Here is a 25,882-nt window from a genome sequence, read left to right on the forward strand (position 1 = left end):
GCGGCAGGATATGCAAGCCGAGCCTGCTGCTGAGGACATATGCATGCATTCGGCAGAGAGAGAGAGAGAGAGAGAGCATGGCCCCCCTGGTGCTGGCTGGATCGTCGGCTTGGGTTTAGGCTTTGGTTCTGGAATTATTGGGGGATCGGAGCAGGAGTGGTAAAAATTAAAAAGTAGGGGAACAGTTATCGACTGCTGGCTGGCAGTGGTAAAAGGTTGCTTCCAAACTGTTGAAGGGCGGTCAAAGAGGGCTGGAGCTTCACGAGCTGCGTGAAGAATGATCTGGTCATCTGGAGATAAGCCAACCTTGGTGTTAGAGAGGAACATGCATGCATGCCCATATCTAATTTTTGTTTGGGGTTCTCTTTTGATTAATTAAACTAGCTATATTCGGGCATTAAAAGCTTTTTAAAAATATTCGGGCATTAATCCTTCGGATATCTAATTCAGTGTTTTGCGATATACAGTACATGAACATGCAAATATGTAAGTACCCCTACGAAGGTGGCACTGCCCGAAGGTTCATACCCGCATCCGAATATTCGCCGAAGGTTGGACAAGCGCGGGAGCATCCCTTTTTTGCAGGATCGCGAAGATGAGTGTGATGAGCCGGTCCAGAGGCTGCTAGCTGGAAGATTTCCTAGGCGAAGCTTGACCTTCGGAGCCGAAGGTTCGCTCGTAGATAGAAGACGCGCGAAGGTCAAGAGACCGAGGGTCCAGCTGGCGACCGCATGAAAAACATGATCTAAGTTGGAGAAGGCAAATTGAACACTCCAACCCTATGGAATGAACAAAAACCCACTGTTGTGCCATTGTACTATCGCTTTCAATCTTCGTTATTAGTTCCTTTCTGTTTGGTGGTCCCAACTCCGACACCAACATTCTGAAATCTTAATAAGATCGACCTAAAATAACTCAACAGTTTGGGTCGATAAAAGCTATACTACCTGCTGATCCCTCTAGGTTTTGTGAAATCTTACTTGTTCCAGCTACTTCGTGGTAGCCTGCTGGTTGGGTGCCTGTTATGGCCCAGGCTACCTGTCTTGTCTTTTGAACCTTCTGTACGGTCTTTGTGTTTCTTTCGAGATCGTGCCCAGGCTGCCTTCGCTTTCTAGTTCTCCCTTTAGTTTCCTTTTGTATTCTCCAAAGTTCTTGAATTTCCGTTAATGTAATGGAAACAAGGGTTGGCCTCGATTCAAAAAAAAATAAATCACTTTATTATACCTGAAAAAAATGTTTATCATATTTTTTCTTTTCTCTATTGTTGAGCTAATCTCACTACTCGGCTTAAAAATTGGAAGTGCCATAATAAAAATGAAGAGACAGAACTTCTGGAATTAGGGGTGAAAATGGATAACCCTTAGGTGCACCTCTAACCCTTTTTAGTTCAAAATATTGTACTAGTTTTCCAAAATAAAATCCCATTTTAGAAAAGTAGTAGAAAATTTTGAACTAAAAAAAGTTGGAGGTACCCCTAAGAGTCACCCATTGACACCCCTATCTGGAATAGTTAGCTCATGAGCTTGCCCCCATCTTGACAAAGTGCTTGCCGCTTTGTTTCTTCACTTCTTGGCATCTAATATAGAGCTTTTTTACAGTGCACAATACTACCATTTGATAGTATGTAGTATAGAAAAGATCCAACCGTTCATAAAAAAGGTAAGACTGTCATTATTAACTTAATATAAATTGAGGATAACTATAGATGCTGCCGCCCCAGCCTTGGAGGCCGCCGCCCGTCGTGACCTCCTCCCCGTTTTGGAAATCAGATGTCCTGCCGGCATCGGCTTGGGTGGTTGGGTGCCGCGCGTCGGCCCTCACCGCGCCCGGGACTACGGGCCGGCCAACGCTCCTGCCGCCGCGGGTGGTCATCAGCATCTAACGCACGCGGGCGCGCGCGTCCTCAGGCACCCACGCTCGAGCGGAGGCAGGGTTTCAATTTGATCGCCACTGCTGCTATCTCTCTGAGATAAATGAGAATAAGCTTGTTGCAAACTTCACTACCGGAAACCGCGAGTTCGCCGTGTGCCTCAATGTTTGCCGTGTGCTTTTCCTCGGGCACACAGTGAACAGAACTTTTGCCATGAGCCGAGAACTAAACACACGGCGAACAGAAAGCACACGGCGAATCGAGACTTCGCCGTGTGCACCAGGCCCGACACACGGCAAATCAAGACTTCGCCGTGTGCCCATCAGACAGCCCACGGCGAAATGGGCTCCACGTTAACGGCCGTTCGCTGCAGCTCAACGCCGTCATCATTCGCCGTGTGCCCACAGCCCAGCACACGGCGAACCTTCATCTTTGCCGTGTGCCTTGGGGCAGCACACGGCGAAGTCATGGCCCCGTTAACCGAAATCAAACGGCCGTTCCGACGTGACATCAAGAACTTTACGAAAGGTGTCGTGGTTGATGTCCCTCCACCGCAGATGATGTCAGGTGCCGCGGTCCATGAGTGGTTACAGTCGTTGAGGGTTAAAGAAGGCGGTGGTTTTGTGGGTTATGGCGAAGAACATGTCTGGACTCAGATGTCGAGCCTATGGAAGCTCCCCTACATGGATGATCTTCTTCTTCCTCATAACATTGATATGATGCACTCGGAAAAGAATATCGCTGATGCACTATGGGGTACAATCATGGACATTCTTGATAAAACAAAGGACAATGTTAAGGCCCGAGTGGATCAAGCTAGTTTATGCGATAGACCAAAACTGAATATTCCGCCACCAAAGATGGTAAGAAATGGAAAAAGCCTCCAGCTGAATTCGTCCTGAAGAAGCACCAAAGGAAAGAAGTATTGGAATGGTTCCAAACTTTAATGTTTCCCGATGGGTATGCAGCGAATCTAAGGAGAGGGGTGAATTTATCTACTATGCGAATCAATGGGCTGAAGAGTCATGACTACCACAGATGGATTGAGCGGCTTCTTCCGGTGATGGTTCGAGGCTATCTCCATGACCATGTCTGGCAAGTGCTGGCGGAGTTAAGCAATTTCTTCCGCCAGCTATGTGCTAAGGAGTTGTCTCGGACTGTGGTTGAACAAATGGAAAAATTGGCCCCTGTGTTGCTTTGTAAGTTGGAGAAAATCTTTCCACCCGGCTTCTTCAATCCGATGCAGCATATGATTTTGCACCTCCCGTATGAGGCACGGATGGGGGGGCCTGTTCAGGGCCGTTGGTGCTACTCAATTGAGAGACAACAAAAGATCATTCGAACCAAATGTAAAAATAAATGGAAAATAGAAGCTTCCATTGTAGAAACATACATTCTGGATGAGGTCTCCAACTATACAACAAATACTATGGTGAAACCCTTCCAAGCGTGCATAATTCACCCACTCGTTACAATGAAGGCGAAAATGAAACGAACCTCAGCCTCTTCAAAGGGCAACTTGGAAGTGCAAGTGGTGCGACTCCTAAGGCCTTGGTCAATGAAGAGTTGCGCACTATCATGATGTATGTGTTGACGAACCTAGTGGAAGTCGAGCCGTACATACAGTAAGTTCTCAACAAACTATTTCCTTGAGTATTAACTATTCTATATCCAACCCCCTTTACCTCTCATTTATATAGGGAATTTACTCAACAATTCTGGCATCGCTGAAGAGTTCCAACCCCGCAGGAACTTGACGCCCTTCTTAAGTCGGGTGCGGGACAAAGAGCCCCCGATTTCATTTCTTGGTTCAAGCACAAGGTATAACAAACCATCATACTTGTTAGACATTTGAAGTTCCTTTTCCGTGCGAATAGTATGACAAACCATCATGCTTCTACCTGCAGGCCCAAAATGATGCGTCTATGTGTCCCGAGTTGAGACAGGTTGCCAATGGTTGTGCCTATAGGGTCTTATCATTCTCCGGATATGATGTAAATGGATATCGCTTTCACACAAAAAGCCACGAGCAGAGTCGGCCCAATCGAAGAACAACAAATTCCGGAGTTTGTACGATAGACCTTGATGGGGTCAAGTATTATGGCATAATTGAAGAAATCTATGAACTCACATTTCATGGTTGCAAACCTCTTAAGCCTGTCATATTCAAATGCCATTGGTTTGATCCTAACGAAGTGCGACGGACCCCTCATATCGGCCTAGTCGAAATTCGCCAGTCATCAGTGTATCTAGGAGACGATGTCTATATTGTGGCTCAACAAGCCACGCAAGTTTATTATCTCTCATATCCGTGCAAAACCGACGATCGCCTTATGGGTTGGGACGTTGTGTACAAGTTATCACCACACGGTAAAGTATCTATTCCAAATAATGAGGATTACAACATAGACCCAAACACATATGACGGGGAGTTCTTTCAAGAAGATGGGCTTGAAGGGCATTTTGAGATAGACTTAACCGGAGTGATCGAAATGGAAGTACACGATGATGAAATGGTTGATAATGAGGACGCTGGTGAGGAGGTTCGTAATGCGAAGGACCTAGAATTACTTGAGCGATTACAATTAGGCGATGATAATGAGGATGAAATTCCACCTTTAGAGCACGAGCTTGAACTTCTCGACTTGCGTGATAGTGATGATGAGACATATGATCCAGCTAATCCCGATGAAGATGATTATTTCTAATACATGTATGATCCATACTAATTGATTTATTTTCTTTAATTATGTTACTTTTTAATTATGTCGCATTTATTTTCTTTCTCTTTATAAGATCGTTTTGTATATATGTGCTGATTGGTTTACTATTTTTAATTGCAGGTGATTGAAGAAAGATGCTGGGCGGCGGACTTCAACGATCGGTCGCCTCACTGTACATAAGAATGATGCCACACTCGGATGCTGGTGAGGGCTCCGATAGGGGTTCCGAGTTGGGGCGAGGCAAGGGTCGAGGGAAGGGTGGACCCAAGAGGGGTGGAGGGAAGGGTGGAGGCAGGAGGCGTCGAGAGCCTTCGCCTGTACCGCCGTCTGAGGAGGAGGAGGAGGAGGAGGAGGAGCCTGCCCAGGACCAGGAGCAGGAGCGGGAGGAGGAGTGGCAGGCGGACGCGCAGGAGGGGGGGGGGGAGTCGTCTGAGGAGGAGGACACGGCCGAGGATACCTCTACGCCGGCTGTCTGGTTGTGAGGTCCCTCGCGACTCCCAGATAGGCCGATACCTGTTGCCTTGCGCCCGCTGATTCAACCGTGCGGGGATATGTAAGTAATTTGACATGTTATTAATACCTTTTCATTTCCTAACTCGAAAATCAAGGTACAAACTAATATTTTCTCTTAATCACTTTTGCAGGAGTTGGACTGTCCTCAGTGGCGGTGCTCACAAACGCAAGGTCAACGGCATCCTGGGTCTTTTGTGCAGGGAGCACTTCCCAGGCCTGGTCCACTATCAAGGACGGTACGAGCCGGCCTAGACGTGGGACCACTACATCGCCGCCAACAACGATCAGTTGGATCGGAGCCGCAGAGCCTTTGAGAACAAGGCGGAGCGGGTAAAGGGCGAGCTCTGGGTAAGTTTTTCTCGGCAAAAAATGGTGAATACATCACATTTATTGAATATTTTGTTAATGATGACATGATCCATCGTCTTTATATGCAGGATTTTTACAGGTGTGATGAGGGATACGAGGAGCGGGCGGCGATTGTGGCTCACAATCGATGCGTTAAACTCATGAAGGACATGCATTATGAGGCGCAAGTCCAGTGCGTCATCAACTATTGTGCACATTTCCTAAAGCAGAAGATCGGGAAGTCTGAGGCGAGGGATTTGAAGCTGACCCGAGAGCAATATTTACATGTAAGTTCAAATTTATTATAAGATGAAAAACATCGTTAAATGTCTCTTTTCTTACATGTCATGCATTTGATCACGTGTAGGTTCCTGCGTGGTGGTGTCGTAATGACACCGTGCGCTGGGAGCGCATAGTGGACAAGTGGTTCGACCCCGAGTGGCAGGCTTTGCACGACGCTGGCCGGCAGCGGCGATTGCTGATGCCAGGTCCAGCGCACCATCAAGGCAGCCTCAACAACGACGAGTACAGGGCTAGATGGGTACACAGTACACAGACTCATTTCTCTAATCTAACATTCAATTCAGCATAATTTGTAATCAACTTCTTCTTTTTTCGCAGTCGTCCTCACATGAAGGCCAGGAGTGCAACCCGTTCGTGGGATGGGATCTGGCCCGCAAGGGCAAGGCGACATCCAACGTCACCTACAACCCTGACAACCCACCCTCGGCGTACAACAACCTGTCCGTCCACAGTCGTATCCAGGCGTACACAGAGATGGGAAGATAGGTCCATGGGCCAGACTGGGATCCGAGCTCCCAGCCCTTTGATGGAGATGTCATTATGAGGGTGGGAGGAGGCAAGAAACATGGGCGCTACTACATTGGTGATGGCCTTGTAGACACGGCCAGCACTCCCACCCTCTCCCAGATTCGAGCGAGGAGCACGGCCAATAGCCCAACCATACGCCTATGGCTGTCTGCGTCGCAGCTCCAAGTGCAGGAACTTCAGGTTATTTCTTATTTATTCATAGTTCATTCATTTTGTACATATATTTGCTTTGCATTGTAACATTGTCATGAACTATTGTAGCACCGAATGCAAGCGCAACAGGCGGCGTACGAGGCGGCACTGGCCGAAGAGAGAAGGATACGACAAGAGAATGAGCAGAAGCAGGTTCTTCATAGAAGAGGTTCATGGATTCGTTTGCGGTAATTTGGTCGATCTAGTTATGCAAATCAAATTCGAAACTGAAGTTTCAAGCTCGAATTACAAGATGCATTATCACAGGAATTCGAAATCAGGGATTTCAATGAAAGTTTGAACTTCTGTTCTATCTGTCCCAATGCATTTCAGTAAACGAGTGTAGCATATCTCCTCTCATGAATTATAACTTGAGAACTTGGTTTTTGTCTCACCTGCAATTTATTGTCTTACTTTTTTTTGCAGAATCTATCGGCGGCATCGAATACGCCAGAATTATCGCCGGGCATCTCACCGACGCTCCCACAGCAGTTGTTCCCGCCTCAGTTCGGCGGCGCCCCACCGTTCGACGACCCACCACAGCCATAAACTTGTTTATTTCAATATTTATGGACTTGTGAACTTTTAGATATGTATTTGTGAACTTCTGGATATTTTGTGAACTTGCAGGACTTTGCATTGGACTTCTGTATGTGTTTGATGTTATTTGTGGCTAGTTGTGATATATATATATTGTGATATATAATGTCTGTGATGTTTGTTATGATATGTAATGCCTGTGATATATATGTTGTGATATGGGGTCCTTTTTACGTGAAAAACAAAAAAAAAATAGGATTTGTTTGGTCACTTTACCGTGTGCCAGGGACTAGGCACACGGCAAAGTGACCATTTGGCCAGCCCTGAACACCAAGTTCGCTGTGTGCCTGATTCCTTTGCCGTGTTTGCCAAAGCCAGGGGCACACGGCGAACCTGAATACTTTGCCGTGTGCCAAAGCAAAGGTCACACGGCAAAGTGGGAAATTTCGCCGTGTGCCTGATTCCTGGCACACGGCGAAGTCCTTCGTCACGCCGTTAGGCCGGCGGCGTCACGACGTCTGGCCTTTTTTTTTGCCGTGTTCCTTTTTATACACACGGCGAATGTGTTTGCCGTGTGTGCGACAGATGGCACACGGTAAACTAGGCCTCTGCCGTGCCTAGCGCTGCCGTCGGGGGTTCGCCGTCGGCCACTAACGGCGAAGTCTTCGCCGTGTGCCTACTAGGCTTCGCCGTGTGCTTGGGGCACACGGTGAATTAGAGAATTCCGGTAGTGCTTGCACCTAGATGCGTTGCCTATAAGAATTCTTTTGAGGGGGTTGTCCTTGATAATTTCACATGATATAATTTGTAATGTCTACTTGATCATACCTCCAATCTGGTGTCTTCGCTGTTATGGTTTTTGCCTGAAGGTGCAGATTTCCGTAAACTGATGGAGATTGCTAATGAATTCAGGTCATTTGATTTTCTTCAAAAAAATGGTGAGCTTTAGTATGTATGATGATTAATGAATGGTGGAAATAGTTTGTGGCCGCTGAAATCTTGTAGCCTTGTTTGGTGGAAGGAGAATTTTTGTTTCTTTTGAGAAGTATTAAGGTTGCAGATATAGACCCATTGCTAGGCTCGGGAATTCTGGGTCAGTGGTGATATGCTAACACTAGAGATGCTGCTCAAAATGATACACGCTGCTCAAATTTATGGAGCCAATGCTCAGGGCAGTTTCCTAATGAATTTATGTAGTGGATATAGACTCATTTGCAGTTTGTAGAAACGGCCCTGTTTGCAATAGTCAGGACTGATCAAAATCAAGTATGTGTGGTGCCTATGATGCTCCCACATCAATAGAAACAAAGTAGAGAGATTGATCAGGCAGCATCCTTGACCTCTTGATAGAGGCTACATGTTCCTATTCTGCAGATGAGCTGAGCTTAAAGATGTTGACAACCACTGTCATATGCACATCATGTTTACCTGCTAGCGAATGGGGTTGTGTAAACTCAATGTTCCCTTCATCAAATGGTGCATGCGATAGCATGCAGCCAAAGCGAAACAGAATGACAGAATGCAAGTGCTGAACTCTGAACTCAAGAGCTGGAGGTGGAACAAACCATAAAACCACCATGATCTGATCAACATGAGCTATTAACTTGATACAGTATAATAACTTTATTAGTAGCCTATTTTCGGTGCCACATACAAAGTTCAACAAGATCATTGTGCCTCACAGCTCAGAACAACACTACTGTAAACGAGCAACTCAGCTCCACACGCCCACAGCAACAAGGGGCAATCCAGTGGCCGGCGTCTCTCCCTCCAGATGTCACCGGCCGTAGCACGACGCTGCGCTCTGCACTGAACGAGGACTGGGCTTCCCCTGCTACCAAGGCACTGATCAGCAGGACGCGGCGTTTGACGGGGACGAGATAGATCCATAGAGCTCGGCTTCCGCGCTTCCAAGGTCACCGAGGTTAGTCACCGCCGGGATCGCGGGCTCGCGGCCAAGGAGTCGAGCGCTGAGCAGGGGCTGATCTGAATCCACGGCGGCGAGCGGTGAGCGGCGCGGCGTGCTGGGGCCGACTCCCCGGCGACGGCGTGTGGGGGCCGACTCCCCGGCCGGCGACTGGCGGCGGCGTGCACGGGACGATTCCCCGGCGGCGATTCCGCCGGGCGCAGCAAACCTAGGCGTGGTCGCTTGCTCGGGAAAGGAGTAGATGAGAACGGGTAGAAATGAATGGATGGAAAAGTTGTAAAAAAAAGAATGATAATTAAAAGAAATAAGAATATTAATCTTTTCCATATTACCCTTATACTAACTATACTACCTAGATATACTACTCTATACTACCGATCAAAATTTCGATAGTATAAATAAATCTCAACCGTTCGATGTTTACATACGAGTCATTTTTAAACAGTAGCATATAGTCGTATTGTGCACCGTAATAGTCCTCCTAATATAGTCCTCCTAATATATGCATGAATCGTTATTCCGATTCTTGAACAACTCCTGAGCAGCATATACTGTTAGTAGCTACTCTGTTCGATCGAATAGGATAGATAGGGACCTTTTGGACCAGGAGGAAGAACACATGCGGTGTCGTAATCGGAGATGAGCTTGGATGCTTTACTTCTGAAACCCCTGCAGGTACACACACATAGTTGCCAACCAGCAGTAAAAAGCTTGGGAGTAAGCCCATGCAATACCAATATTTTAAATCGCCGGCTAAGACATTTAGCGGCAGAGCTGCTGTTACGGCTTTTAGCGAGCTATAGCGGACATTTCGCAGGCTATAGCCGGCTTTAACGGGCTAAATGACATAGTGGCTGCCCTTTCTAGAAGTTATAGTGGTCTATAGCGGAAGCTATAGCCGGCTATTTAAAACTTTGTGCAATACACACCGGAATAATTAACGTGGTAAAAAGTTGATCAACTATAGGTTTGGACGGCTGGATGCACTCACTACTACAGAACACTTAAATTGTCCCGGTTGGGAACAGGCTTTAGTCCCGGTTTCCCAACCGGGATTAGGACGCCGGGAGAAAATGTCTCGAGCATTAATCCCGGGTGGTCCAACCGGGATAAAAAACAATTTTATATCCCGGTTGAGTTTTGGAACCGGGACAAAACATAGAAAAAAAAACAAAAAAAAAGTTGTTCTTGGTCAGCCGCCGTAGCTCCACCTCGAGCACCACACCACTTCCTCCATGAAGTTCTACTCAAATCCATCACAAAAATACTCCGACTCCCTCACAAAATGAATCACAACTATAAGAATTTTTAGATTGAATCCAGAAACATGCTCATTTCATATATCCGTCACACATCACACAAGAGAGCACAAATCTAATTCACAACACAAGAAATCGATTTGATTCACATCACACAAATTCACAGCATAATCGCACAAAAGAAAAATTCACAAACAAATATTCATGAGTCTTCGCTGTTCCTCAGCCTCGCTTGCCACTGCGTTGAGCATCCCCACCTGGCCGCGGCGCGAATCCCCGCCCCCTACCTTGGCCGCGCACGGCGGCGTCTCTCGCCAGCCCGCGGATGCGCCCCGGCAGCGCCTAGCCGCGGCTTGTCGTGCCACGCGACGGCGGGTTGCCGACCCGCCCCCAAGCTCATCTGCACCGGCGGCTGGCCGCAGCTCGCGCTCGCCCCTGCCCTCCTGCGCCTAGCCCACGGTCGCGCTGGCCCACGGTCGCACCCGTATCTGCTGCTTTCCGGGCCGCGCGGCTGCGGTGGCTTGCCGGCCCGCGCCGGCGCTCGTCTGCGCCCGCGCCTGGGAGCGCCTTGTGCTCGCACCGGCGCCAGGCGGCGGCAGCTCGCCGGCTCCCGCCCGTGGGAAGGAAGGAGGAATCTGAGGGAGGGAGGATTGGAGGAGGGGCGCTAAGAGAGGGAGGGGAGGAAGCTTGCGGCTGGGAGATGTCGACGGAGGGGGAAGAGATAAGAGGAAGATAGAGAAACTACAGTTAAATAAAGGAAAAAGCTATCGGAATTCGCACCGTGTCCCGGTTGGAATCTTGACCCGGGATGAAAGGGTACCTTTGTTCCCGGTTGGAGCCTCCAACCGGGACTAAATGTTTTAGTCCCGGTTGGTGGCTCCAACCGGGACTAAATAAAGTTATCAACCGGGATAAAATGTCTCTTTTTGCTGTGTAGTTGCCCTAGACTTTGCACCCGGGACTAAAGCCTCTATTTGTCCCGGGTCTAATATTAACCGGGACAAATTTAAAGGATCAAAGGCTGTTTTTATAGTAGTGACTGCACAGTCACAGTTCACTGTTTGTCAAGGGTGTCTAGCCGGCTAACGGTTGTGCTGGATTTTGCAATGGACGACGACGCAGGGGCCGAGATGATGCCTGTGCTGTGCATGCGTGAAGCTCCTGTACGTCCGGCTTCCAGCAAAGCCGGTCGACAAGGAGCATGCAAACGGTCTCGATCAGGGCCGAATGCAGTCTCGCAGTCGCGTGCAGATGCAATGCAGGGCAGCAGTTTTGGACTTGTGCGTTGCGTCTATTGTTACCATGCTTGTAAAGTTTTATGTGCTTCCAAAAGTTAGTTAAAAGCGATCGGGTGCTCTAGCCTAACAGAGGGAAGGGGTGAATTAAGCACTAATAAAAACTTAGACCTATGGCTCCAACTAGCTTGCACAAAACTTAAACTAAAACATGCTATCTAGAAGTGCAACTAGGTTGCTCTAGTGTGAAACTCCTATCCCAAAAGAGTTTAGTAACCTATAGCCTTTCCTATCAAAAAATTATTCTATGAAAATAAAGACACCCAAATTGCTAGTATGAAATGCGGAAACTTAAAGAGCGGGATAGAAGATAGCAAACTTTTGACGCGGGTGTTTATCCCGTGGTTCGGTTAGCCACAAAGGCACATCTACATCCACGTTGTTGTAGCAATCACTAAGAGTATTGCTACTCGACCACCAAGTCTCTTCCGTGAACACAATCACGGTCACCTTGGCCCCGGGTTCCACTAAGGAGCTTCTCCACAAAATATGGGGTCTCCACGTCCCCCGCACAAAGATGTCGTCGCCGCTCCACACCAAGTCGGAGGGTCGATGACGTTGCCGGCGAGCTTCACGTTCCAAGGTGCCGGCGCACCAAGCTCTTGTTTTGGTTCGCTAATGAACCACAGCACAAAGGCTTGAAGCCTTGGAATCTCACTCACTAAGAGCTAATCCTTTACACAACACTCTCAAAGTGTGCAAAGGGCTAAGGATATGATCTTGATGCTTTTGTATGGCTTGGAGATGTTCTTGGGTGTGTATGTGACTTCCTTGGACTCCAGCAAACTTCAAATGGCCGGGGTGAGGCATATATATAGGCCACCAAGTCTTGTAGCCATTGCTCCAACGGTCAGCTGAAAATCTGCGTATCACCGGAAGAACCGATGCCTCTGACTGAGGTAGCGTCGGTTCTTCCGGTCACTCGTAACCTGAAGTAGCCGTTGAACTCCTGACAGCTGACGCAGTGATCACCGGTTGAACCGATGCTTTGTACCGATGCATCACCGGTTCATCCGGTTCTTAAGAATCTTCTCCTGGGTGCTGACATCATTGCACCGACGCAATGCTCCGATGCACCGTCGGTTGAACCGGTGCTGAAGAATCTTCTCCTGGGCTCTTGACATCGTCTCTGGAACATAGGACGCCCAATGCACCGATGCCCCTTTTTGACCCTTCGGTTCATCCGGTGCCCATAAGCTGACTTGGCTTTGATTCCCTTCAGCCATGACGTCGGTTCTTCCGACAACCATCGGATGCACCGGTGCTTCAGACCGAAGAGCTTTCAGGGCGCTGCCCTGAGACCCGCGAGGGGCGGCTCCCCCTCAACTCCCGTCCTGGTTAGCGGAACCCCCGTAGGGGCGGCCCTTCGGGCCTTGCTACGCCTATCTTTTCTTTCTCTTTGTCATCACTTGAACTTAAAAGTCTGAGAATGTCATCTTAACAATCATATTAGTCCAAGTGTTGTGTTGTCATTCGATCACTAAAATCACTCAAAATGACATAAATGGTGCCATGTTCCTTACAGTAGTGTGGAAAAGGATTCATCAGGAGACGACGTACAGTGATTCCATGGTACGTTCGTTCTATACCAGCTGGTCTTTGTTATTATTTCTAATCTTAGAGAGCTTAGGTGGCATGTAGCTTTATTTCCATTGGTCAGAGATTAATTAATGGACGGAGTACTTGCATATATAAGATTGCGCGTGTCAATCTTGGGTGTTCGTATCTCATCTTTCATTGCAGGCCCATGCACTAAGGGTTGGCTGCCAGAATAGTACCGATAATTACCCGCAAAAATTAGAGTACTACAGATCACTGAAGCATCTAGGCCCTTATATGGAATGGCAGCTGTATACCTGTGGCTAATAAAGTTGTTTATTTGAAGGAAAATTAATTGGTTAAGTCACTTATGGTATATGAAAACGAGACTCCTCAAATTGAGAAGAAAAATGGTAGTCATACCCAACACCCCACCAGCACCGCCGGTTCGAGAGTAGGACAGGTGGCCGTAGTGGCTATTCGCACCGATGGTGAAAGTCCGTATCACCACCGGTTTGAGATACAAACCGGAGGTGAAAGTTCAGACGGCCATCACCACCGGTTTGTATTTTCACCGTCAGGTTGTTAATACAAATCGTCGGTTATAAGCGAGTAGTAAAAAAACCCACCATCCACTCGCATGAAGTTGTTTATAACCTTTTCATACGAAATCGATTGAAGACAAACTTTACATCAAAATTATAGAACTAGATGACATCTAAAACTTTATATTTGCCAAAATTTTAAGGTGAAATTATTTATATGAACAAATATTTGATATAATTTATCTAACCTATAAAACGACCATAGATGGAAAAAATTAGCACCAAAGTTGTAATGCTCCACGAGATCCAAAATTTTGCAGTTGACAATATTTTTGTTTGAGATTATTTTAGTATCTAAAATTTTAATATTAGATTTAATTAGAAAAGTTAGTATAAATGAATATTATCCAATTAGTTAGCACAAGTGATTGTGTAGTATAGTGGTATGAGGTGTTGCACGATGCATGAGGTCGTGTTCGAATCACCGGTGAGGCACATTTCATATGTTTCTTGTGAAAAATCTTGTTCGTTGGACGTTGAGATGGTTGATCATCATGTAGTAGCTGCTTGGGTATAATTTTTTTCCATCATTATAAATTTTACGTAGTTTTTTAAAAGTATATCACACCAATTCGTATCAGAGTAGAACTAATCAATATAGAAGAAAACTACTCGAGTAGTACTCGAGGAGGACTCCTAGCTAGTACCGATCTAGGGTTTCGTGTAACTCTGTTTTGGCGTTTACCAACGTCACCGCTGGGTGGGTATTCCTAGGCAGCACCCACAAAGTGGGGTATTGCTTACGTTACGAAAGAATCCCCAAGTCCACGGAATGCCACTTAGCATTTTCTCCGGGAGTACTCCAAGGTTGTGGATTTATATTCCAGCAGGGAAGGCAGCGGTTAATGAATAGGTAAGTTGATGAACTAATCTTTATTGGATATTCAATTATATAAACAAGGATAAGATAAATAAATGGATGAGGGGTAGTGTGACACACATGTTTCAAGCTCATACTCATGAAAAGATTAAGGTAGGAAGACGGGAAGAAGTTAGTTGTTCGGTTTTTTTTTCACTTCTAGTTAATTATACAGCTTGTATCATACACTTACACCATACGCATGATTAACTTAGCTCTAGACTACAAGGTACTACCGGGAGACAGCTTATGACTGACAGATAAGACTGTCCAGACCATTATGGTACTTTATGGACCTTCTACCCCCGGACCGAACATGGAGGAATCTGGTGGCACAAATAGGACTATCACCACCTGTTGCAATCCTATACTAATTGTTGGAAAGAGCGACATCCAGCAACACTTAATTAACCCAGACAATATGTCTACATTAATAAGCGATATACTCTAGTATCTCTTGCGGAGACACCAACCCCGAATGGACAGACATCATACTAGAGCAAACTTTCAAATACTGAAGCGGGTAACATGATTCTAGAACTATATGTCTAATCATGCAAGGTATAAAGCATGAATACGAACTATTCATGAAATACATGTCTGACACCGCAGAGTATAAATTCTGCAAATATAAATAACTATTTACAAATATCTGAGAATTAAAAAGGAAAGTAAGAATCAAACCCATACCAAAACTCCTGAGCAACCTTGGGGAGCCGAAGACTAGCTACTTCAGCCTAAACTCCAGTAGCCTATAGACTAAATAAGAGAGAAGTGAGTTGATGAGCAACTTGTGGTGTATCGCATTTGAGACCCTCCTTCATATTTGTAAGTGGGAGCCATGGGGGTCCTCGGCCAAGAGCAACAGCTCTGCACCTTGGAACCGCCTTGGAGGACCAATGAAGGAGCTACACGTGGAAGGGGAAAGGCGGCAGAGCTTGAACCCGGTCGGCCAGCCAGGGGACTTGGGCGGCCTAGTTTGACCACCAACCGACCTCCCGTTGGACAGGTGGGCCCATATGACAGTTTTGGGTGTGCTGGCCTTATCCTAAGTCGGTTGCACCTACTGGTGGGCCCTTTGATTCGTGTGAACCTGCATTCCTCGCTCTGATTGATCGATGTGTTTTTCCTTAGATCATGGAGTTTCTCGTCGCTTCATTTCTGCTCACTTTTTAGCATTGCATATTTTTCCAAGGCTGTTTGGTTTTGTCATTATTTTGGATATGAATGTGTGTAAGAAATGCAAACTCTCTAGATTTTCTGATCAAATTAATGCTTGAAAATGGTCCGTAGCAAGCATCAACACCCTGTCCCCACCCCACCTAGGCTATATAAAGGGTGGATAGGGGCACCTCCAAAGCGATTAACCCATCTCAAGCAATACAAACCGACAACAGGACGTAGGTATGACACAACTAGCAGCCTGAACCCATCTAAAAGGTGTTGCTTGCACCATGGTCCTAATCTCGGTGACTCCCTACCTACAGTCTACTACCTTATTGTATCGCTAGGTAGGCTTGCTAGTAAAACACCGACTGCTGGCGAGTTAGAAAGGGCAGTTCACCGACAATCCCCTCATGAACTCGATGGCAATAATCAACTCCACCACCATGTTCGAGGAGTGCACAACTTTCATCTTTGGCTCCTGCATCTGCATCTCCAATGGCCACGGTGGCTTCAATAGCCACCTCGCAAACCCCAGGGAGCCGGAGGCATCTGTGCCCATTTCCATCAACGATGTCGACAACCTCGCCAACAACTTCGGCGAGATTTGATCTGACCTAATCGGAAACCACGAGAGTCAGTACAAGTCCAACTTGGCTACAATGCATGACAAGTCTGGACTCCGACAGCTGTTCAGACTACGCAGCACAACCACTGTCTACCAGTAGGCAATCCAATCTAAATCGTTTTCCTATTACTCGAAGGCTATAGTCACGAGTTCTACTTATACGACTACTATACTAAAGCCCATGAGGCTATTCAGCGAGTACACTTGCTAAACTAATTCCAGTATAAGCTCCGAGTATCTATCATGAACAGTACTTTTAGGAAGTTCTTATTACTGAAGGAGTCATCGCACTCGTTATTCCAGTAAAGCTCCAAATACTAATCATTGATAGTATAGGAGAGATGCTTGGAGTGCCGAAGGTGTCCACGTGCCCAATATTCCAGTTAAGCTCCGAATAATAGTCACTAACGGTATAAGCGAGAAGTGTGCAATACCGAACTGGTCGCTGAACCCATAATTTCAACCACCTCGACTACTAGCCTACGCGATTCAAAAGAACTAGAACAAGACAGTAACTGCAAAACGAGTTGAAGGGGTCATCAAGCCCATAATTTTAGGAAATTGTAAGTAACCGGTGGCTACTCAATTGACTTGAAAGATCCTACTGAGATCAAGTAGCAAAATGCCAAGCCTCTGATTAACCCAAGAGTCTGTGCATTCTGGGTAGCTTAGGCCCAAGCATCTGCCAAGGCCTAGAAATGTCAGTACTACTCATGGCAAGGTACAATGAATATATCAGCAGGAACCAAACATATATTACACATCAAATACAAGAGTAACAAAGTGGACGAATTGATTATATTATCCTTCACTCCTTCTCTAAGTTTTCAACTGTTTTTTTTCTGTGAGCCATCAGTTGAACTTCTTCAAAGTAGACGGCAAACTTCTCATCAGAACAGTCGCCGGCCATACCGTCAACTAGTGGAATCACATCAACCTTTGAGTACCAAGACTTGAGGAGGCCAAGGATGGATGCAACGTAAGTCTTGGTTGTTCTGGAGATGAAGCTAACGATTCTCTACGGGGCTCCATGGAGACGCTCTAATAGGGTCTTCTTGCTGATGACTCCTTCCTCTGGTGGATCCACTAGTCAACGACTGTACTTGTGCTGCCCCCTTCACCTCCTCAAGCTCTTTGTCCTTCCTATCCTTCTCTTCAGCCAAGGACTTGATCTGTTGCAAGCACTGACCAAGCAGCTTGTCAGCATCTTTGAGCTTCTTCTTCAGGGCCTCTCTTTCTTCTAAAAGATGGTACACTCCATTCTTTCTGTCAGCAAACAGATCTCCATTATACATTACGATATTTTTGAGTTCTATGGCAAATGAAAGGGAAAAGTATCCGTACTATTCAGAGAAACTACTTAGCCACTTACAAAGACAATAAGCAGTCGAAGGAAGAGTACCTCTCTATTTCTGCGTGAATTCTTTGTTCTTGTCCTCGATCTCGGAATTCTTTTTTAAGTTAAGCCTGGATTCCACGAGTTTCCTGGAAAGCCCAACGTTATCCAACTTCACTTGAGAATACTTGGCCTTGACCATATTAAACCAATGGAGCACATTCTCCACAGCCTTGAGCTCTTCAGACTTCTCCTAGGACTGCTCGGCCAGTTTCTACTCATCACAACAAGTGTTAATGAGAATATTAGCATACTCAGTAAAGAAAATACTAAGTGTGGGTGTTGGGATAAGCTAGTCACATTGGTATAATTGTACAAATCCTTTAACTGATCCCTCATATACTTCAGCACGCTCAAATTCATCATCGAATCTTCAATCAATTCGGTCTTTGTGGCGTCCTTGGCCTTTAGCGACAATGATGGCACGAATTCCTCCATAGTACTCGCAATGCTTGTAACTTCGACACTTTTTTGCTGTTGCGGGGTACTCACCACTTCTCCCGCCTCGATCATGCGTGCCTTGGGCAGCTGAGTATTGGCGGGCGGGGGTGGCTAGACATGGCTTCCTTATGACAATTCGGGGGGTTTTGGCATCCATCAAGGCCACAGGATGTTCCAAACCCAGAGCGGCGGCGTTCCTGCAGATAACAAAATACATATCAGTATAGACAGTGAACACACAGAATGTACTCGAAGGGAAATGGATATTTACAGTTTTGATTTCTGTCGCAAAACTGGTCTTCACTTTCAAACCCTTGGTTGCCGGTATGGCACCAGGGCACTCACTGTTTGGAAACGGGTAGGCTACGCTAGCACCACTACCGCATATACCCATGATGCTTGCGAGTAGAAGATCATAGATCGTTACCACAGACGCGCAGCGCAGCGGAAGAAGTCGCGCGTCGATGTCGAGGAAGTAGTCGATCACGTCCCACGAACCGAGCTCCTCGTACTTGATCCCAGCAGCCGATCAGCGCAACAGTCGCAGCAGCGCCTCCACGGAGTCCACACGTACGGGGATGAAACCCCGGGCGTCGGTGTGCTAGCACCGCACGCACGGCAAGGGCGGCGGCCGAGAGAGAGAGGGAGGGGCGGCGGCTAGGGAGGTGGGCAGCTCTTAGGGTTTCGCCCCCTAGCCCCTCCCTCGTATATATAGGGCGTACTAATGGGCTTCTATCTCATAGGCCCATTAGTAACCCTAATCCCTCTTGGATCAATATCCTTTTGGGCCTTTAAACCGTATTGTGATGATGGGCTCTTGGGCATATCACTAACAATCTCCCACTTGCACTAGAGACAATCATACATGCAAGCTTTCCAACATTCCAAACCCCTTAAGTGTGTGACCCGTTAGGTTCATGTGTAGGTGGTCGTGATCGGAAATTATTTCCGAATCACAAGTCAATAGCGGCACCTAGCAGGGCATAGTGACTCACAAATACACATAAAGATCATATCGGCCGAACCTTAGATATACTCATACACCGATCCCTTTGCCACACGATACCAGTCAAGCTCAAAGCGAGATGCGTGCCACCTTTGTGATAGCTCGACCATTCTCTCGATCTAATAGTGGATTCTATTCATAACTAACCTTTAGTCATCATGATTAACTCTTTAATCACTTTGGCATGGCCATGCACTTTCAAATCCAACTATCTCGAGGGGCCCAGAGATATCTCTCCCGTTATCTAGGAGGGGCAAATTCCATCTTGATCCGCTCACATCCCATTCCATGTTTCATGACACACCTGTAAGCTACTTTTGTAACTACCCAGTCACGTAGTTGCGTTTAGCAGCCCCAAGATGCACCACTACACACAGTGAGAAACAATGGCGATCTCAGGTCTAAGGATCCAGTAGGTATAACACTCAAGAACAACTGATGGCACATACAAAATAACAATCCCAACATTGTCTTGGAGTGGGTCAATCCAACACCATGTTCACCAACATGTGTCCACATCATTAATCCGATATCTCCATATCCATGATCCGTGAAACATGATCATCAATTAATGCATGTGCTAGTCTCAACGTCGTTGTTGTCCCACACAACGACATAAACTAGGGATAATTTAGAATCATATCATTGTCAACAAAGAGTTTCACGAACAAGTCACATATTTGATAATCAATGTAAAAAATAATCATCCATGGAACAAATAACAATTATTTATCATCACATAAACATACTCATGACACAAAAATCTCCCACGCACACTAGAATCACTGATGTAAGTATCTAATACCCATAGATCTCATGTGCGCCTCATGCTTTGGTTGTGGGAGAGGCTTTGTCAACGGATCAGCAACGTTTGAATCCGTGTGCACCTTGCAAACCTTCACATCACCTCTCTCAACAAAGTTACGGATGATGTGATACTTCCGCAGTATATGTCTGGACTTCTTAGTTGTTCTAGGCTCCTTTGCTAGTGCAACGGCACCACTATTATCACAATAGAGGTCCACTGGACTGGACGCACTAGGAACAACACCCAAGTCAGAAACAAACTTTCTGATCCAAACAGCTTCTTTTGCAGCTTCGGAAGCTGCAATATACTCGGCCTCTGTCGTCGAATCAGCCACCGTATCTTGCTTGGAACTCTTCCAGCTCACTGCCCCACCATTGAGGCAGAAAACAAAACCGGATTGCGATTTGGAGTCATCTTTGTCTGTTTGAAAACTAGCATCGGTGTAACCCTTTACAAGGAGCTCATCTTCGCCTCCAAATATTAGGAACATATCCTTAGTTCTTCTTAAGTACTTAAGGATACTCTTTACAATTGTCCAGTGAGCTTCACCTAAATCTGACTGATACCTGCTCGTAACACTTAGAGCAAAGGAAACATCTGGGCGCGTGCAAAGCATAGCATACATGATCGACCCTATGGCCGAAGCATAAGGAATCGTACTCATCCTCTTTTGCTCATCAGGTGTCGTAGCACACTGGCTCTTGCTTAGAGTAATGCCATGTGACATTGGCAAGAAACCTTTCTTGGAATCTTGCATGTTGAACCGATTCAATATCTTGTCAATGTACATGTTTTGGCTTAATCCAATTAGCCTTTTTGATCTATCTCTATAGATCCTAATACCCAGAATATAAGCCACCTCTCCTAAATCCTTCATCGAAAAACTCTTTTTTAATGAGGTTTTAACGGCTTCAAGCATTGGAATATTATTTCCGATCAGTAATATGTCATCCACATATAGGACCAGAAACACAAGTGCGCTCCCACTAGCCTTTTTGTAAACACAAGGCTCATCTTCATTCTTGATGAAGCCAAACCCTTTGACTACTTCATCAAAACGAATATTCCAACTCCGAGATGCTTGCTTCAATCCATAGATGGACCTCTGAAGCTTACATATTTTCCCAGCATTTTTAGGATCGACAAAACCTTCAGGCTGTGTCATATACACATCCTCACTTAGATGTCCATTAAGGAAAGCGGTTTTGACATCCATTTGCCATATCTCATAGTCATAATATGCGGCAATTGCTAGGAGAATCCGAACAGACTTTAGCATTGCGACGGGTGAAAAGGTTTCCTCATAGTCAACACCTTGAATTTGTCGGAAACCTTTCGCCACCAATCGTGCCTTATAGATGTGAACATTTCCATCCATGTCTAATTTTTTCTTAAAAATCCACTTACAGTTGACAGGTCTCACACTATCAATTTGATCGACCAAGTTCCAAACTTGATTATCATGCATGGATTTTAACTTGGATTCCATGGCTTCAAGCCATTTGTCGGAGTCGGGTCCCATCATTGCTTCTTTGTAGGTCAAGGGCTCATCATTTTCCATCAATAATACGTGGTGCTCCTCCGTAATCAGGAGGTTGAGCTTGTCAGTAGCGCGACGTGCCCTTATAGACCTTCGTGGGGCTGGTGCCTCAACTACGGGTTGTGCAACATCTTGCACATCCCGTGGATCTTCAGTGGGTGCTGAAACAGTTTCGGGTGTTTCCTGAATTTCTTCAAGTTGCACCTTGCTCCCACTAAATCCTTTTGAGAGAAACTCCTTTTCTAAGAAAACACCATTGCGAGCGACAAACACTTTGCCTTCCGCCTTATTGTAAAAATAATATCCTTTGGTTTCCATAGGATACCCCACAAAGAAGCATTTGTCTGACTTTGGAGTGAGCTTATCTGACATCAAACGTTTGACATAAGCCTCACACCCCCAAACTTTGAGAAAAGATAATCCGGGACACTTCTCAGTCCATATCTCATATGGTGTTTTCTCAACAGACTTACTTGGAACCCTATTCAGTGTGAACGCAGCAGTTTCAAGAGCATAACCCCAAAATGACAATGGAAGATCAGCTTGGCTCATCATAGACCTAACCATGTCCAACAAGGTTCGGTTCCTCCGTTCGGATACCCTATTCCATTGAGGCGTTCCGGGCGGAGTTAGCTGCGGAATAATTCCACATTGCTTCAAATGATCACCAAATTCAAGGCTCAAATATTCTCCTCCACGATCAGATCGCAGAAATTTAATTGTCTTGCCTAATTGATTTTGTACTTCATTATGAAATTCTTTGAACTTTTCAAACGATTCAAACTTGTGCCTTATTAAGTAGATATAGCCATATCTACTAAAGTCATCAGTGAAAGTAATAAAGTACTAAAAACCACCTCTGGCTATTGAGCTCATTGGTCCACATACATCGGTATGTACAAGTCCCAACAAGTCACTCGCCCTCTCACTCTGACCAGTGAAAGGCGCTTTGGTCATCTTTCCAAGCAAACAAGACTCACATGTGTCAAATGATTCAAAATCAAATGAGCTTAACAATCCATCTTTATGGAGTTGTTCAATGCGCTTCTCATTTATATGACCTAAGCGACAATGCCAAATAAAAGTGGGATTCAAATCATTTGGTCTAAGCCTCTTAGTATTAATGTTACAGACAGATTTATCCTCAAGATCGAGAACATATAATCCATTCACCAATGGACAATGAGCATAAAAAATACCATTGCAAAAAATAGAACAACGTTTGTTCTCTATTACAATCTTAAAATCACCAACTTCTTCCAAACATGAAGAAGAAATAATGTTCTTGCTCAAAGCAGGAATGCAATAACAATTATTTAATTCCAAAACTAATCCGGAGGGTAGAGACAAGTGGTAGGTGCCGACCGCCAACACCGCAACCTTTGCGCCATTGCCGACACGAACGTCCAACTCGCCTCTTGCAAATCTTCTAGTCTCACTTAGACCTTGCAACGATTTGCAAGTGTGAATCATCGATCCAGTATCAAATACCCATGATTCACTAGAAGATGATGCAATATTTATTTCTATAACATTTATACCTGAAGTGGAAGTCTCACTTCCCTTCTTCTTCTTCTTTTCTTCCAAGTACTTCTTGCAGTTTCTAGACCAATGTCCCTTTTCATGACAGTGGAAGCATTCATCCTCAGAAGTAGTGCCAGATTTGGCCTTAGGTGCTGGCTTTAGCTTAGAGCCCGAGGACTCACCACCGGAACTCTTTTCCTTGCCTTTACCTTTGGGATTAGGAGGCGTCCAACGCTTCCTCTTTTTGTTCCCTTTCTGAATCATCATCACATGATTGGGATTCTTCTTAATGCTCTCCTCTGCTGTTTTTAGCATCCCATGCAACTCACTCAATGTTTTATCCAAGCCATTCATCTGAAAGTTCATGATAAAAGGCTCATAGCTCGCCGGGAGCGATTGGAGAATAACATCAGTAGCCAAGTCTTGGTGAAGTTCAGAACCAAGTATGTCCAAAGTCTCAATGTAACCAATCATTTTGATCACATGAGGACTGACCGGGCTATCTTCTGCCAACTTGCACGCAAACAAGGACTTTGAGATAATGAACCTCTCAGTCCTGGCTTGGTTCTGAAACATCCCACGCAGCCCCTCGATCATGGTATGAGCATCCGCATGCTCATACTGCTTCTGCAGATCAGGGGACATGGTGGCGAGCATCAGACAGCTGACATCAAGTGAGTCATTGCAGTGCTTCTCATAAGCTCTGCGATCAGCAGCAGTTGCATTGTCAGGGAGATTATCAGGATATGGCTCCTCAAGAACATACTCCTTTTTCTCTTGCCTGAGAACAATTCTCAGGTTGCGGTACCAATCAATAAAGTTTGTTCCATTCAACTTTTCTTTCTCAAGAACAGAACGCAAATTAAAAGCGGAATTGTTACTAGCAGACATGATCTACAACATTAAAGTAAAGCAAGATTTCAGCACTAAGTTTATGTAAAGACTTTCATTAACTGATTTAACAAAAGACAACCTACTATATCAAAGTCATCTTCCCTCTAATGACATATAGTGGTTCAAGATCCATAATCACTAAAATTCTAGTGAGCTTTAGCATCACGGCTAGAAAAGTAGTGATATAGGTAAGTAACAAATTACTAATCACATCTCTATGCGACTCTTGTTTGTTGGGTGGCATCCAATGCCCCGGCCCCAACCCTATACCTTAAAGCCCAAAACTGTTTTGATAGCTTTGCTGAGTAAACCAATACTATGCTTGTGAATGTCCGACATCCACCCTATACAAAAGTGATAGCTGAGGGTACTCTACTTTGGTAAACCTACCACACAACGATCAAAATTTATAGGTGCAGCTATTGGTAAAAGGCATAAAAAACTCAACCTTTTCTGAGGGAAGCTATTCTATCATGATTAAAGCATCCACCATATGTAAAAGCATGAAAGAATAGTATGACAGGAAAATAAACATCACAGGCATATAATCATATTATATTGTGAATAGTATGGCCTCTTGCATCACAATGGGCTCCATCGCCATGGCTCCAAGGTGACCTCCATTGTCATCCATCCTGTCTTGTGGTGATCATCATCGCCATCATGATTGAAGCCTCCATGAAAAGATACTAAGCTACTACATCTAATAGCTAGTGAAATAATTACATGAGGATTCAAACATCACAAGTCTACACGCAGGTCGTTATACAATAATGGTGCAACCTCAACCCGGTTGTGTTAACTTGCGACACGCAGGCCGCACAAATCATCACATACATCATCACATGACATTGAGGCCATACCATTCACATCACACCCTGAAAAAACAAGTTAGGCGTACGACGTGTTCTACCAAAGTAGCGCTTAGGAAGCCGCTACAGCGAGAAAGCAACGGCGGTCCCTATGAAAACCTCACGGAATTACACAGATCGCATTTATGGAATCCCTATGAAAATCTCATCAGAGTGATCGCATCACCTCAAATCCGAGCCATTCATAATGCCTCTATTTTGACTAGGTCAATCACCTTGACCGTGCAAACTTTGCACTTGAGAAGACTGCATCTACACATGACCTCGATCTGTTGGTTCAATCTGCTGACTATGCACACAGTTAGTCCTGATGGTGATTCCAGCCGGTAGGGACATGTCGTATGCATAACAGAGAAAGAACACAAACTAATCTTTTGTCACATGCCGCGCAATCAACTCGCTCCAGTTTTAACCCCTTATGACCAATTGATCTAATCAAACCGTGCAAAAGTAATAGATCCAATCTACTACAACAACATATCACCTATATGCAAAAGATCCAGACCAAAAACTACGCAAGATGGCTCTGGTACCACTGTTTGGAAACGGGTAGGCTACGCTAGCACCACTACCGCATATACCCATGATGCTTGCGAGTAGAAGATCATAGATCGTTACCACTAGACGCGCAGCGCAGCGGAAGAAGTCGCGCGTCGATGTAGAGGAAGTAGTCGATCACGTCCCACGAACTGAGCTCCTCATACTTGATCCCAGCAGCCGATCAGCGCAGCAGTCGCAGCAGCGCCTCCACGGAGTCCACACGTACGGGGATGAAACGCCGGGCGTCGGTGTGCTAGCACCGCACGCACGGCAAGGGCGGCGGCCGAGAGAGAGAGGGAGGGGCGGCGGCTAGGGAGGTGGGCAGCTCTCAGGGTTTCGCCCCCTAGCCCCTCCCTCGTATATATAGGGCGTACTAATGGGCTTCTATCTCATAGGCCCATTAGTAACCCTAATCCCTCTTGGATCAATATCCTTTTGGGCCTTTAAACCGTATTGTGATGATGGGCTCTTGGGCATATCACCAACACTCACAGTGATGGTAACGCTAGCCGCAAACACTACCAGAAACCGCGAGTTCGCCATGTGCCTTAATGTTTGCCGTGTGCTT

At 45.7% G+C, this 25,882-nt stretch overlaps 2 long non-coding RNA genes across 2 annotated transcripts; one reads left to right on the forward strand and one right to left on the reverse strand.

Annotated features, from left to right (window-relative positions):
* Window positions 1–4,682: 4,682 nt before the first annotated feature.
* On the forward strand, window positions 4,683–5,620 carry LOC120640469. Its single transcript, XR_005661811.1, has 3 exons — window positions 4,683–5,146; window positions 5,238–5,454; window positions 5,544–5,620. It is a non-coding gene; the product is annotated as an uncharacterized LOC120640469 (long non-coding RNA).
* Window positions 5,621–17,038: 11,418 nt separating this feature from the next.
* Window positions 17,039–18,321, reverse strand: LOC120640470. The gene is made up of 3 exons (XR_005661812.1): window positions 17,990–18,321; window positions 17,696–17,903; window positions 17,039–17,465 (listed from the first exon to the last, which is right to left on the reverse strand). It is a non-coding gene; the product is annotated as an uncharacterized LOC120640470 (long non-coding RNA).
* Between the last annotated feature and the right edge of the window lie 7,561 nt (window positions 18,322–25,882).

The sequence above is a fragment of the Panicum virgatum genome, chromosome 7K (assembly GCF_016808335.1).
Source record: "Panicum virgatum strain AP13 chromosome 7K, P.virgatum_v5, whole genome shotgun sequence".
NCBI lineage: Eukaryota > Viridiplantae > Streptophyta > Magnoliopsida > Poales > Poaceae > Panicum > Panicum virgatum.